The sequence below is a fragment of the Tamandua tetradactyla genome, chromosome 7 (genome assembly GCF_023851605.1).
Source record: "Tamandua tetradactyla isolate mTamTet1 chromosome 7, mTamTet1.pri, whole genome shotgun sequence".
Lineage (NCBI taxonomy): Eukaryota > Metazoa > Chordata > Mammalia > Pilosa > Myrmecophagidae > Tamandua > Tamandua tetradactyla.
Window position 1 is genome coordinate 123,777,476 of NC_135333.1, and position 15,211 is coordinate 123,792,686.

The window sequence follows — 15,211 nt, forward strand, 5'->3', positions numbered from 1 at the left end:
TTGGCTGAGAGAGAGGCCACATCTGAGCAACAAAAGAGGTTCTCTGGGGATGACTCTTAGGCAGGCAATAAGCTTTCTCTTAATTTGTGCTCAATAAATATTGAGTGAATGAAACAGGTGCCAGATCCATGAGGGAAATATGCTTTACTTAGAGGACCTCAGATCACTTCAGTTCTCTGTTTCCAGGTTTGTTAGGTGCTGCAGCATAACAAATACAACTAACATCTAACCCACAGCAGAACTGTCACACTTTCTGTAATAGATATGCTTAAGGGCTTTGAAATCCCTGGGGAGATACCAAAGAAACACTTATACTTTTAGATCTTCTGTGCAGCATTTGTGGCTCATTGCTTGATGCTTATGAATAGAAAACTGATTAAGTACTAACATGATGATAGATATTTCAGTATTCATCAGTATGAGACAAAAGCAGGCATAAATGCAGTAATAATTAGAAAATTATTTCTATAACTAGATTTTATTTTTCTATCATAATATTGTACCAGCTATAGTCCCATTCAAACTTCCTTCTTAATACCCCACATCAGAGAACTTATTCTGAAGTAATATTTAATTCCATCTATTTCAGATTTTTAAACATCATATCTTAAGATGAGTATACTAATATTTTACTGAGTTTGTTGTTTGTTTTTTTTTAATACTTCCAGGGCAGGCCAAAGTTTAGGAAGTGTCTGAATGCAAGAATGGTACAGGAATTAGAGAAACCTTTACCTTGAGTCGAACCTTAAGTGCCATTTAAAAATTGTGAGTGTACTTTTGCTTCTATCTCTAAAGAATAGTCCTCTTTTAAGCCCCAAATGGCCCTTATGCCTATATTCTTAATCTCATTGTCTTCTGCCATTTCCAGAAACATGCATTTTCAGTTTGTTGCCTTAATCTTTACATTCTGCCTACAAATACGCTTAGATCTCTGTTCTAGTTTGCAAGCTGCCGGAGTATGATATACCAGAAATGGGATGGCTTTTAAATAGGAGGAATTTATTAAATTGCAAATTTACAGTTCTAAACCCATGAGACTGTCCAAATTAAGGCGACAACAAGAGGTTACCTTCACTCAAGAGAGGCCAATGAAGTTCAGGGTTTCTCTCTCAACTGGCAAGGCACATGGCGAACATGGCAATGTCTGGAAAGGTTCTCTCCAGGCTTCTTGTTTCATGAAGTTCCCCTGGGGGCATTTTCCTTCATCTCCAAAGGTCTCTGGCTGCATGGACTCTGCTGGCTTTATGGCTCTCAAGTTTTTTTTCCAAAATATTTCCTCTTTTAAAAGATTCCAGTAAACTATTCAAGACCCACCTGGAATGGGTGGAGACACATCTCCCTTTAATCAAAGGTTAATACCCACAACTGGGTGAGTCACATCTCTGCGGAGATAATCTAATCAAGTCTCCAACCTACAGTGCTGAATAGAGATTAAAAGAAACGGCTGCCTATGCAAGATGGATCAGGGTTAAAAACATGGCTTTTCTAGGGTACATAATCCTTTTCAAACTGGCACATCTCCAATCAAAAGAACAAGCCCAAAACAAAACAAAGCAAACTTTCCTCAATTAGGCCTTCCTTTCATACTGTGATCTACACTTTTTCTACATTTCTAAGAATAGGCCTCCCTCACTATTCTCACTAACTACACTGGCTTCCACTCTTCCAGCTATCAAAATTGATATATTGAAAGTCACTGAATTGCCAAATTCAAAGCCTATTTTCAGTTCTCATACTTGACCTTTTTGAAGTGTTTTCTACAGTTGACCAACCATTTCTTTTTCTTAAAATGGCTCTCTTTTAGTTCTTATTTGTCTCTATGACTGACTAACCTTTCTGTGTCCTTCACTGACTCTTTCTGCTGCCCTCTAAATATAGATGGTCCCCCAAATTTTATTTTTGGAGCTTTCCATTCCCATATAACTAATGATTGCCAAACTTTCTTGTCCATAGTGCCCTATTGGTTTAAATATAAATATAAATATATTATACTTTTGCTAGCAATTATTAATGAACTTATTTACCTTTCCTATTCTAAGAAGACTTGAATTATTTGAGGCAAGGATACTGTTTTAGTCAGTAACCTGCTGGAATGTGATATACCAGAACTGGAACAGCTTTTATAAAGGGGAGTTTAATAAGTTATAAGTTTACAGTTCTAAACCTGTGGAAATGTCCAAACTAAGCTGTCCATGGAAAGATACCTTGAATTGAGGAAGGCTGATGCATCTGTAATCCCTCTGTCAGCTGGAAAGGCACACTGGTCCCTTGCTCCTGAGCTCTGTTGCTTTCAGTCTCTCTTCCTGTAGAGATTCCTCACTTTACTTTTCCAGGGCTGACTTTCGTCTCTTGGCTTCCCTTGACTCTCTCCATGTTCTGACTTGCTTAACATCTCATGGCAATATCTGCTGGATTACAAGCATCTCCATACATCTGTGTCTCTGTTCTCCACATGTCCACATCTATGTCAGCTCTGCTGTGTAGTTTCTGTCAACTCTGAGATTTCCGTTGTTTCTCTAGGCTCTGCCCTTTTGGCGTTTCTGTCTGCTCTGTCATTTCTCCAAAATATTTCCTCTTTTAAAGGATTCCAGTAAGTTAATGAAAACCCACCTGGAATGGGTGGAATCACATCTCCATTTAATCAAAAGTTAATACCCAGGGGATACAAGGGTAGTTTGGTGGTAGAATTCTTGCCTGCTATGAGGGAGACCTGGGTTCGATTCCTGGCCCATGCACTTCCCAAGCAAACAAACAAGCAAACAAACAAATGAAAATCCAAACAAAAATTCAGCAAATGGTGCTGCAATAAGGGGATACTCACATGGAAAAATAATGAAATGTGACCCCTGCCATACAGCATGCAAAAAGAAAAGTTAATACCCACAGTTGTGAGTGTCACATCTCCATGGAGATAATCTAATCAAAAGATACCAACCTACAGCCCTGAATAGGGATTAAAATAAATGGTGCTCCCATAAGATTGGATCAGTATTAAACATGGCTTTTCTGGGGTACATGATAATTTCAGACTGGCAAAGATACAAATTTATTTATTTTTACATCCCCATCCCAGCTGCACACTTTTGAGGTTTGGGGGTTGCAAAGGTTCCTGAAAAGATGCAACAGTGGGGTCTCCAGTCAAAAGAGAAGGTGGTATGGGTGGGCCACAGTGGCTCAGCAGGCAGAGTTCTTGCCTGCCATTCCGGAGACCTGGGTTCAATTCCCGGTGCCTGCCCATGCAAAGAAATAGATACATAGGTACATAGAAAGCGGTATCCCTCCTGCTGTCTACCTGCCTCTGCTTCAGCAGGGCAACTCAGAATACATGGGGCTACTGCAGAAAGGGCTAGCTTACTGGATCAAGAATGCCTTCATCAGGAAAGATAGATGATAAAGAGTGAGATGGTATAATCTAGGAATGCGTAGAGTGTACAATGATAGTGACTAAATGTATACATTTTTAAATGTTTTTGCATGAGGAAGAACAAAGAAAGGTCAATACTGGTATTGAAAATAGATGGTTGTCAAGAAATAGCCAGACCATCATCTATCACCAGACTCTTTATAATTACTACTTAAAACTTTTAACAGCCAATCACAAGTACACCAAAGCTTTGAATACATTAAGAAAATGCATCAAGACAAATCCACCTAGATTTCTACCCCTCTGGTGAATCTTAGACATGTAATATTTTTGTCAATAAATGCCAATCAGGGCCATGGTGGCTCAGCAGAGTTCTCACCTGCCATACCAGAGACCTGGGTTCGATTCCCAGTGCCTGTCCATACAAAAAAAAAAAAAGAGTCATTCAGATTCAATTTTCAAAACCTACTAAAATTTCACAATATAGCAGGGGAGAAACAATGTATGTAATATAATTTGGAAAAATGTCAAGATATTGTCTTAAATCATCACATTAATGCAGAATAATAATATTCGGAAATAGAAACATTATATTATGTTGAGTTTACAAAATATCTGGCATACACCAAATTTTATGTTAAAATGCTTAAATTTCTATTCTAAATTTATTTTCAAAACAGAAGACTACAGAGAATAATCATTTGGGGGATGTCAAGAGGCTTGGTACAGCATAGTGGTAAATTATGTATTTAGTTTAAGAAAATCTTAGAGGTTTAACCATCATGGAATAGCCTAGCAGACTTAAAGTAAATCTAAGATTTAATAACTGAGATTTAATAACTAAGATTTAATAAGATTCTATAGAATCTCTTGCTTTCATAAAGAATTGCATGCCAGCTACAATATAGTGAATGCCATTCTCCTCAAAATAAAATGAAAATTTTTCTTTGCATACAAACAAACAAACAAAAAGAAAATAGATGGATATTAATATTTTAAAACTTTAACTTGTGTGTGCGGCTAAAGCAAAAAATGTTTATTTGGTACAAAATTTGTGTTTTGACTAGTGCAGTTCCTAATATAACTAATGTGGACCGCTTAATTGAACACCATAAGTACATGTTACCTAGAGCAGGGCATGAGATTTTGTAGGTTTGCCCAGAGTGGTGCCCTGATAAATCCCAGAGTGATTTCAACAGTAAATAAAAAAATATTTGCAAAATCCCCTTGGGGGAATGGCTAGAAAGGGGGAAAATTCAACTTCCCCAAGTGGGGAATTCTTGATACTTTCATAAGCAGTGGGGACAACCAAAGCAATAAGCTGAGCCCCTGTTCTAGTTTGCTAGCTGCTGGAATGCAACACACCAGAGGCAGATTGGCTTTCAGTAAAAGGGGATTTATTTAGTTAACATATAGTTCTTCAGAGGAAAGGCAGCTAAATTTCCACTGAAGTTCTTTCTTACGTGGGAAGGCACAAAATGATTTCTGCTGGCCTTCTCTCCAGGCCTCTGGGTTCCAATGTCTTTCCCCAGGGTGATTCCTTTTTGCATCTCCAAAGGCCTGGGCTGAGCTTCGAGTGCCGAGATGAGGTATGCTGAGCTGCTTGGGCTGTGCTGTGTTGAGCTCTCTCATTTAAGTACCAGCCAATTAACTCAAACATCATTCATTGCAGCAGGCACGCCTCCTAGCTGCCGGCAGATGTAATCAGAACCTGAACAGATGAGGTTCACAAGCCGTTGGCTCATGTCCATAGCAGTATAACTAGGCATCTTCACCTGGCCAAGTTGACAACTGAATCTAACTACCACAGCCCCCAGTCTTGGAGTTTGTTCATATGAAACAACCTCGAAAGGATAGGCTAAGCCTACTTAAAGTTAGGCCTAAGAGTCATCCATAAGGGAACCTCTTTTGTTGCTCAGATGTGGCCTCGCTCTCTTAGTCAACACGACAATCAAACTCACAGCGCTCCCCCTCTCTACATGGGACATGATTCCCAGGGGTGTGGACCTTCCTGGCAACATGGGACAGAAACTCTAGAATGATCTGGGACTCAACATCAAGGGATTGAGAAAACCTTCTTGAACAAAAGGGGGAAGAGTGAAATGAGACAAAATAAAGTGTCAGTGGCCGAGAGATTCCAAACAGAGTCGAGAGGTTATCCTGGAGGTTATTCTTACCCATTAAATAGATATCAAGTTTTTAGTTAAGGTGTAATGGAGAAGCTCGAGGGAACTGCCTGAAAATGTAGAGCTGTGTTCCAGTAGCCATGTTTCTTGAGGATGATTGTATAATGATTTAACTTTCACAATGTGACTGTGTGAGGGTGAAAACCTTGTGTCTGATGATCCTTTTATCTACCTTATTGACAGATGAGTAAAACATATGGATTAAAAATAACTAAATAATAGGGGGAACAAAGGTTAAAATAATTTAGTAGATTGAAGTGATAGTGATCAATGAAAGGGAGGGGTACGGGGTATGGTATGTATGAATTTTTTTCTGTTTTCTTTTTATTTCTTTTTCTGAATTGATGCAAATGTTCTAAGAAATGATCATGATGATCAATATTCAACTATGTGATGATATTGTGAATTACTGATTATGTATGTAGAATGGAATGATCATATGGTAAGAATGTTTGTGTTCGTATGCTGGTATATTTAATAAATAAAATAAATTAAAAAAAATGCCTTCATCAAATTAAGAGAGATTTAGGAACTAATTATTGCGATGTACTTTGAAATTTATTGCTTTTATGTATATATGTTATTCAAAGAGAAGGAGGAGTATAACAGAGAAGATAGGATTTTAGAAATGAGTATGACTGCTGAATCACTATATTGGTGTTTTTATTGGTTTCCTATATCTTAGAACAGATAGAAGAAAAACAAACAAAAAAATCTTGGAACTTAACACATACCAAACTTTAAAATCTGTTTTATATGGGGGAGAACTCAACTTTCCAAGTCAAATTCTTGATATTCTCACAAGCAATGTGGACGACCAAAGCTATAGGCTAAGCCCCCAGCCTTGGGGTTTGTTCATATGAAACTTAACCCCACAAAGGACAGGTCAAGCCTACTTAAAATTAGGCCTAAGAGTCACCCCCAAGAGAGCCTCTTTTGTTGCTCAGATGTGGCCTCTCTCTCCAGCCAACACAACAAGCAAACTCACCACCCTCCCCCTATCTACATGGGACATGACTCCCAGGGGTGCGGACCTTCCTGGCAATGTGGGACAGAAATCCTAGAATGAGCTGAGACTCAGCATCAAGGGATTTAGAAAACCTTCTCGACCAAAAGGGGAAAGAGTGAAATGAGACAAAATAGTGTCAATGGCTGAGAGATTCCAAACAGAGTCAAGAGGTTATCCTGGAGGGTATTCTTATGCATTAAATAGATATCATTTTGTTAGTTAAGATGTAGTGGAGAGGCTGGAAGGAACTGCCTGAAAATGTAGAGCTGTGTTCCAGTAGCCATGTTTCTTGAGGATGATTGAATAATGATATAGCTTTCACAATGTGGCTGTGTGATTGTGAAAACCTTGTGTCTGAGGCTCCCTTTTATCTACCTTATCAACAGATGAGTAAAACATATGGAATAAAAATAAATAATGGGGGAACAAATGTTAAAATAAATTTAGATTGAAATGCTAGTGATCAATGGAAGGGATGGGTAAGGGGTATGGTATGTATGAATTTTTTTCTGTAGTCTTTTTATTTCTTTTTCTGAATTGATGCAAATATTCTAAGAAATGATCATGATGATGAATATGCAACTATGTGATGATATTGTAAATTACTGATACATATGTAGAACAGAATGATCATAAGTTAAAAATGTTTGTGTTTGTTGTTATATTTTTTTGAAAAATTTAAAAATTAATAAAAAAAAGAAAAATGATGTAATGCAGAGGCTGGAGAGAACTGCCTGAAAATGTAGAGCTGTGTTCCAGTAGCCATGTTTCTTGAAGATGATTGTATAATGATATAGCTTTCACAATGTGACTGTGTGGTTGTGAAAACCTTGTGTCTAATGCTCCTTTTATCTACCATGTCAACAGATGAGTAGAACATATGTAATAAAAATAAGTAATAAGAGGAACAAATGTTAAAATAAATTTAGTTTGAAATGCTAGTGATAAATGAAAGCGAGGGGTAAGGGGTATGGTATGTATAATCTTTTTTTTTCTGTTATTGTTTTATTTCTTTTTCTGTTTTCTTTTTATTTCTTTTTCTGAATTGATGCAAATGTTCTAAGAAATGATGAATATGCAACTGTGATGATATTGAGAATTACTGATTATATATGTAGAACGGAATGATATGTTAACACTTTTGTTTGTTCTTAATTTTTTAAATTAATAAATAAATAAATTTAAAAAAATACTTTGCAGAAATGGAAAACCAATAACGAAATATCTGGAAGGGCAGGGTGCCCTGAATAGCTAAAAATATCCTGAGAAAGAAAAATGAAGTTAGAGGTCTCACATTACCTGACTTTAAGGCGTATTATGAAGTTACAGTGGTCAAAACAGCATGGTGCTGGCATAAGGAGAGACATACTGACCAATGGAATTGAATAGAGTGCTTGAATATAGACACTCTCATCTATGAACAATTGATCTTTGATAAGGCAATCAGACCAACGCACCTGGGACAGAACAGTCTGTTCAATAAATGGTGCCTAGAGAACTGGATATCCATATGCAAAAAAGAATGAAAGAGGATCCATATCTCACAGCTTATACAAAAATTAACTCAAAATGGATCAAAGACCTAAATGCTAGAGTTAAGACCATAAAACTTTTTTTAAAAGGAAATGTAGGGAAATGTCTTATAAAAAGTTGTAATAGGAGGTAATTTCCTAAATCTTGCACCCAAACCACGAGCATTTAAGAAAGAAGTGGATAAATGGGAACCCCTTAAAATTAAACACTTTTGTGCATCAAAGAACTTCATCAAGAGAGTAAAAAGACAGCCTACCCAATGGGAGACAATATTTGGAAATGACCTATTAGATAAGGGTCTAGTATCCAGAATATATAAAGAGATTGTTCAACTCAACAACAAAAAGACAAAGAACCGAATTACAAAATGGGGAAAAGGCATGAACAGACACTTCTCAGAAGAGGAAATACAAATGACCAAAACGTAGATGAAAGGATGCTCAACTTCCCTGGCTATTAGAGAAATGAAAATCAAAACCACAGTGAGACATCATCTCATACCCACCAGAATGACCATTATCAGTAAAACAGAAAATGGCAAGTGCTGGAGAGAATGTGGATAAAGAGGCATACTTATCCACTGTTGGTGGGAATGTAAAATGGTACAATCGCTGTGGAAGGCAGTTTGGCCATTCCTCAGGAAGCTAAGTATAGAATTGCCGTATGACCTGGCAATACCATTGCTAGGTATCTACTCAGAGGACATGAGGGCAAGGACACAAACTGTCATTTGCACACTAATGTTTATAGCAGCATTATTTACAATTGCCAAGAGATGGAAACAGCCCAAATGTCTATCAACAGAGGAGTGTCTAAACAAGCTGTGGTATATACATATAATGGACTATTATGCAGCTGTAAAACAGAATAAAGTTGTTAAGAATGTAACAACATGGACGGACCTTGAGGGCATTATGCTGAGTGAGATTAGCCAGAAGCAAAAGGACAAATACTGTGTGGTCTCACTGATATGAACTAACATTAAGGAATGAACTTGGATAATTTCAGTTAAGAACAGAGTTCATCAGGAGACAGAAATAGGGTAAGATATTGGGTAATTGGAGCTGAAGGAATACATACAGAGTGTGCAACAGGACTGATTGTAAAAATTCAGAAATGGCTAGCAATAGTACCTAACTGTAATACAGTAATATTAGTACACTGAATGAAGCTCAATGTGAGAATGATAGAGGGAGGAGGGCTGGGGGCACAAATGAAATCAGAAAGAAAGATAGATGCTAAAGACTGAGATGGTATAATCTAGGAATGCCAGGAGTGTACAATGATAGTGACTAAATGTACACATTAAAAAATGTTTTTTGCATGAGGAAGAACAAAGGAATGTCAATATTGCAGGGTGTTGAAAATAGATAGTAATTCATATTTTAAAACATGAACCTATGTGTGAGACTAAAGCAAAAAATGTTTATTTGGTACAAAATTTATGTTTTGACTAGTGGATTTCCTAATATAACTTATGTAGACAGTTTAGTTGAGCACCATAAGTACATGGTACCTCGAATAGGGCATGACATTTTGTTGGTTTATCCAGAGTGATGCACTGATCAATCTTATAGTGATTTGAACAGTGAATAAAAAAGTATTTGCAAAGTCCCCTTGGGGGAATGGCAAGAAAAAGGGGAAAATTCAACTTCCTTATGTGGCGAATTCCTGATATCCCCACAAGCAGTGGGTACAACCAAAGCAATAGGCCGAGCCCTCAATTTTGTGGTTTGTTCATATGAAACTTATCTCCGCAAAGGATAGGCTAGGTCTACTTAAAATGAGGTCTAAGAGTCACCCCCAGAGAACCTCTTTTGTTGCTCAGATGTGGCCTCTCTCTCTCAGCCAACATGACTAGCAAACTCACTGCCCTCCCCCTCTCTATTTGGGACATGACTCCCAGGGGTGTAAACCTCCCTGGCAACATGGGACAGAAATCCTAGAATGAACTGGGACTCAGCATCAAGGAATTGAGAAAACCTTCTCGACCAAAATGTCTTTCCACCTATTTAGATCTGCTTTGATTTCTTTTATCAATGTTACATAGTTTTCTGTGTACAAGTCCTTTACGTCCCTGGTTAAGTTCATTCCTAAGTATTTGATTCTTTTAGTTGCTATTTTGAATGGAATTTTTTCCTTAACTGACTCCTCAGCTAGCTCATTGCTTGTGTATAGAAATGTGACTGATTTTTGCACATTAAATTTATATCCTGCCACCTTGCTGAATTTGTTTAGTAGTTCAGGTAAGTTTGCTGTAGATTTCTCATGATCTTCCAAGTATAGTATCATATCATCTGCAAATAATGAGAGTTTTACTTCTTCCTTTCCAGTATGGATGCCTTTTATTTCTTTATCCTGCCTGATTGGTCTACCTAGAACTTCTAGCACAATGTTGAATAATAGTGGTGATGGTTGGCATCCTTGTCTTGTTCCTGATCTTAGACAGAAAGCTTCCACTCTCTCTTCATTGAGTACGATACTAGCTACTGGTGTTTCATATATTCCTTTTATTACCTTTGATTCCTATCTGTTGGAGTGTTTTATCAGAAAAGGATGCTGAATTTTGTCAAATGCTTTTTCAGCATCAATTGTGATGATCATTTGATTTTTCCCTTTCTATTTGTTAATATGCTGCATTACATTAATGATTTTGTTGCATTGAATCATCCTTGCATTCCTTGGTATAAACCCCACTTGGTCATGGTGTATAATTCTTTAATTTATTGTTGGATTCAATTTGCTAATATTTATTGAGAATTTTTACATCTATATTCATTAGGGAGATTGGCCTGTAGTTTTCCTTTCTTATTGCATCTTTACCCGGTTTTGGTATTAAAATGACATTAGCTTCATAAAATGGTTAGGTAGAGTTCTTTTTTCCACAATTTTCTATTTTGTAAAAGTTTGAGCAGGATTGGTTTTAGTTCTTTTGGGAATGTTTGATAAAATTCCCCTGTGAAACCATCTGGCCCTGGGCTTTTCTTTGTGGGAAGATTTTTGATGACTGATCAAATCTCTTTACTTGTGATTGGTTTGTTGAGATCTTCTATTTCTTCCTGAGTCAGTGTCGCTTGTTTGTGTGTCTCCAGGAGTTTGTCCATTTCATCAAAGTTTTCTAGTTTGTTTGTGGATAGTTTTTCATAGTATCTTCTTATTATTTCTTCAGAGTCTGTGTTAACACACCCTTTTCATTTCTGATTTTGTTTATTTGCATCCTCTCTCTTTTTTCTTTGTCAGTCTTGCTAGTGGCCCTTCAATTTTATTAATTTTCTCAAAGAACCAACTTTTGGTTTTGTTAATTCTTTCTATTGCTCTTTTGTTTTCCCATTCATTTGTCTCTTGTTTAATCTTTGTTATTTCTCTTTTCCTTATTTGCTTTGGGGTTAATTTGCTATTCTTTCTGAAGTTCCTCCATGTTTGCTGTTAAGTCTCGATTTTTGCTCTTTCTTGTTTTTTAACATGGGCATTTAGGACAATAAATTTCCCTCTCAACACAGCCTTTTACCGCATCCCATAAGTTCTGATCAGTTGTATTCTCATTTTCATTCATTTCCAGATAGCTACTGATTTCTGTACCAATTTCTTCTTCAACCCACTGATTGTTTAAGAGTGTGTTATTTAATCTCCACATATTTATGAATGTTCTCGTTCTTTGGTGGTTATTGAGATTCACCTTCATCCTATTGTGATCAGAGAAAGTGCTTTGAATAATGTCACTCTTTTTAAATTTATAAAGACCTGTTTTGTGTCCCAGCATATGATCTATCCTGGAGAATGTTCCATGAACACTAGAGAAGAATGTGTATCCTTTTGCATTGGGGTGCAATGACCCATATATGTTTGTTAGGGCTAATTCATTTATTAAGTTATTTAACTTCTCTATCTCCTTGCTGATCTTCGTCTTGTTCTTCTATCTGTAGAAGAGAGTTGTGTATTGAAGTCTCCTACTATTATTGTTGAAGCGTCTATCGCTCCCTTCAGTTTTGCCATTGTCTGTCTCATGTACTTTGGAGCTCCTTGATTGCGAGCATAAACGTTTATGATTATAGCTTCTTGGTGAATTGACCTTTTAGTTAGTATATAGTGTCCTTCTTTGTTCTTATGCTGCCTTTACATTTAAAGTCTGTTTTGTCTGATATTAGTATAGCTACTCCTACTTTCTTTTGGTTGCAACTTCCGTGGAAAATCTTTTTCCATCCTTTCATTATCAGTCTATTTGTCTCAGATGAGTCTCTTGTAAGCAGCATATAGCTGGATTATATTTCTTTTTATTTTAATTTTTAATTAATTTTTAAATTAAAAAATGACAGGAAAGAAACACATTCTTAACATATGATCATTCCATTCTACATATATAATCAGTAATTCACAATATCATCACATAGTTGCATATTCATCATCATGATCATTTCTTAGAACATTTGCATCAATTCAGAAAAATAAAAAGACAACAGAAAAAGAAATAAAACAAAACCAGAAAAAAGTAAAAAAAAAAAAATTATACATACCATACCCCTTACCACTCCCTTTCATTGATCACTAGCATTTCAAACTAAATTTATTTTAACATTTGTTCCCCCTATTATTTATTTTTATTCCACATGTTCTACTCATCTGTTGATAAGGTAGATAAAAGGAGCATCAGACCTAAGGTTTTCACAATCACACAGTCACATTGTGAAAGCTATTGAATTATGTTTCTTAATTCATTCTGTCAATCTGTGTCTTTTAATTGATAAGTTTACTCCATTAACATTCAAAGTTATTACTGAAAAGGCATTTCTTGAATCCACCATCTTACCTGTTTTATTTTGTTTGTCAGATCTATATATTCTTTTCCCTCTTTTTCTTTGTATCCCTTTAATTACCCTTATGGTACTCTTCAATTCTGGAACCCCCTCCAGACCTCCCTCTCCTGTCTTTTGTTTTTCAGTTGGCGGAACTCCTTTTAGTGTTTCTTGCAGAACTGGTCTCTTGTTGACAAATTCTTTCAGGACTTCTTTGTCTGTGAAAACTTTAATCTCTCCTTCAGTTTTGAAGGACAATTTGGCTAGGTACAGAATTCTTGACTGGAAGTCTTTCTCTTTCAGGATCTTGAATATATCATACCACTGCCTTCTCGCCTCCAGGGCACTATTTGAGTAGTCTGAACTCAGTTTTATTTTCTTTGTTTTCCGTTGTATGTAGTAGATTGTTTTTCTCTTGCCACTTTTAGGATTTTCTGCTTCTCTTCAACATTTGACAGACTGATTTGTATGTGTCTTGGGGAAGGCCAATTTGGATTTATTCTGGTTGGAGTTTGTTGGGCTTCTTTGACTTGTATATTTATGTTCTTTATGAGGGTTGGGAAATTTTCCCCGATTATATCCTCTACTACTCTTCCTATCCTTCACTCCTCTCTTCTCCTGGGACACCAGTGATTCTTATATTTGTGCACTTTGTTTTGTCTGTCATTTCCCTGAGATCCAATTCAAATTTTTCATCTTTTTTTCCATTTGCTGATTTGAGTCTTCAAAGTGAGTTATCCTGTCCTCTATATCACTTATTCTGTCTCTGTCTCTTCAAATCTGGATTGTGTGCCTCTAGTATGTTTTTTATTTGGTCAACAGAATCTTTAATCTCTGTGATGTCTGCTATTTTTCTGTTTGTTCTCTCAAATTACTCCTTATGCTCTTCTACTGTCTTATTTGATCTCCTTTATGTCATTTGCTATCCCACTTATTTTGTTAAGTAGAGTTGTATGAACATCTTTGATTAGTTGTTCCATCATCTGTGTCTCCTCTGTTTTTTAATTTGGTCATTAGGCAGGGCTATATCTGTCTGCATTGTGATATGCTTAGTGATCTTCTGCTGTCTTCATGGCATGCAAATATCTTGATTGATTAACTTTGGGAGTTGATTTCTTTCAGTAGTCTAAGGCCTTGTGTTTGTGGGATGGTTGTACAGCAGGGAGAAGGGTACAGGGTGGAGCACTCAATGCAGTGATTTGTTTCAGGGAACGTATAGGCAGTTTGGGGATGTTACACTGATGCTTGTGAATGTGGGCACCCAGCGGCCAAGGAGGATGTAGCTGTGCAGGTGCACTGTTCTGGGGAGTGTAACCCTAATGTGCACTGGTCGAAGGCATGGGGCCCTTTATGTGCATGTGTAGATATGTGGCAGCAGGTCGATGTTATGCCTTCGTCAGTGGGGGGCTGATGTGACCCTGCTGCGCAGGTCAGCACTTCTCGGAGGTGGAAAGTGTGGCTGAAGAAAGTGCACATGTGCAGTTGTAGGACTGTTGTAAATTGAGGTTCCCAAATCTGAATGACATGATTGAGTTCCATTCACATGTGTGGGCCTAGGAGTGCCATAAACTGATGTGTAGAGCTCACGGGGCAGGCATGGTGAGGCTGTGTGACACTATGGGCAGGGTCTTAGGGGCAGCCTGGGCACAGAGGTCAGTGCCCGCAGCCCTAATATACTGGCAACAGCCTGCAGGAAACAGGAAAGGGGAGGCATTTCTTGGGAGGGGCTCAGGAGAGGTTGGATGGGCCGCACTTGGGGTGGGAATGGGAGGCAGGCACGTGCACTTGGGGGCTGGTGGGGTGGGGACACCTGGAGTTCGGGAAATGGAAGCAGGTGACGGGGTTCGGGTGTGTGTGGGGTGGGATGAGTTGCCAGACACAGGGCTGCACTGGTGAGGGCACTGTGTCCAAGGAATGCGGCCTGGCCCACTCCCCAGTCCCTGGGTCTATCCCTGTACTCCCAGGGGATCCACACCTCCGCGCCAGGCTCCAGCCTTCTGCTGCTCAGTTCTGGGCCTCTGCAACTAAGGCTTCCCTATGTGATGCAGGTGGCTCTCCCAGGTCAGCCGCACTCCCGAATCACTGCCCCAGATGCCCTCCTATCCCCCTTCTAACCTCTCAGTGGAGCAGGGCTAATCTCGAGCTACTCCACTCAGCTAACTTCCTGGAAGTTTCCCAAGGCAAAGTAAAGTTTAAATAAATGAATAAATAAAGTTTCAGTGGTTGAGAGAATCCAAAGACAAAAGTTAATCCTGGAAGTTATTCTTATGCATTATATAGACATCCTTTTTTAGTTTATGGTGTATTGGAGAGGCTAGAGGTAAGTACC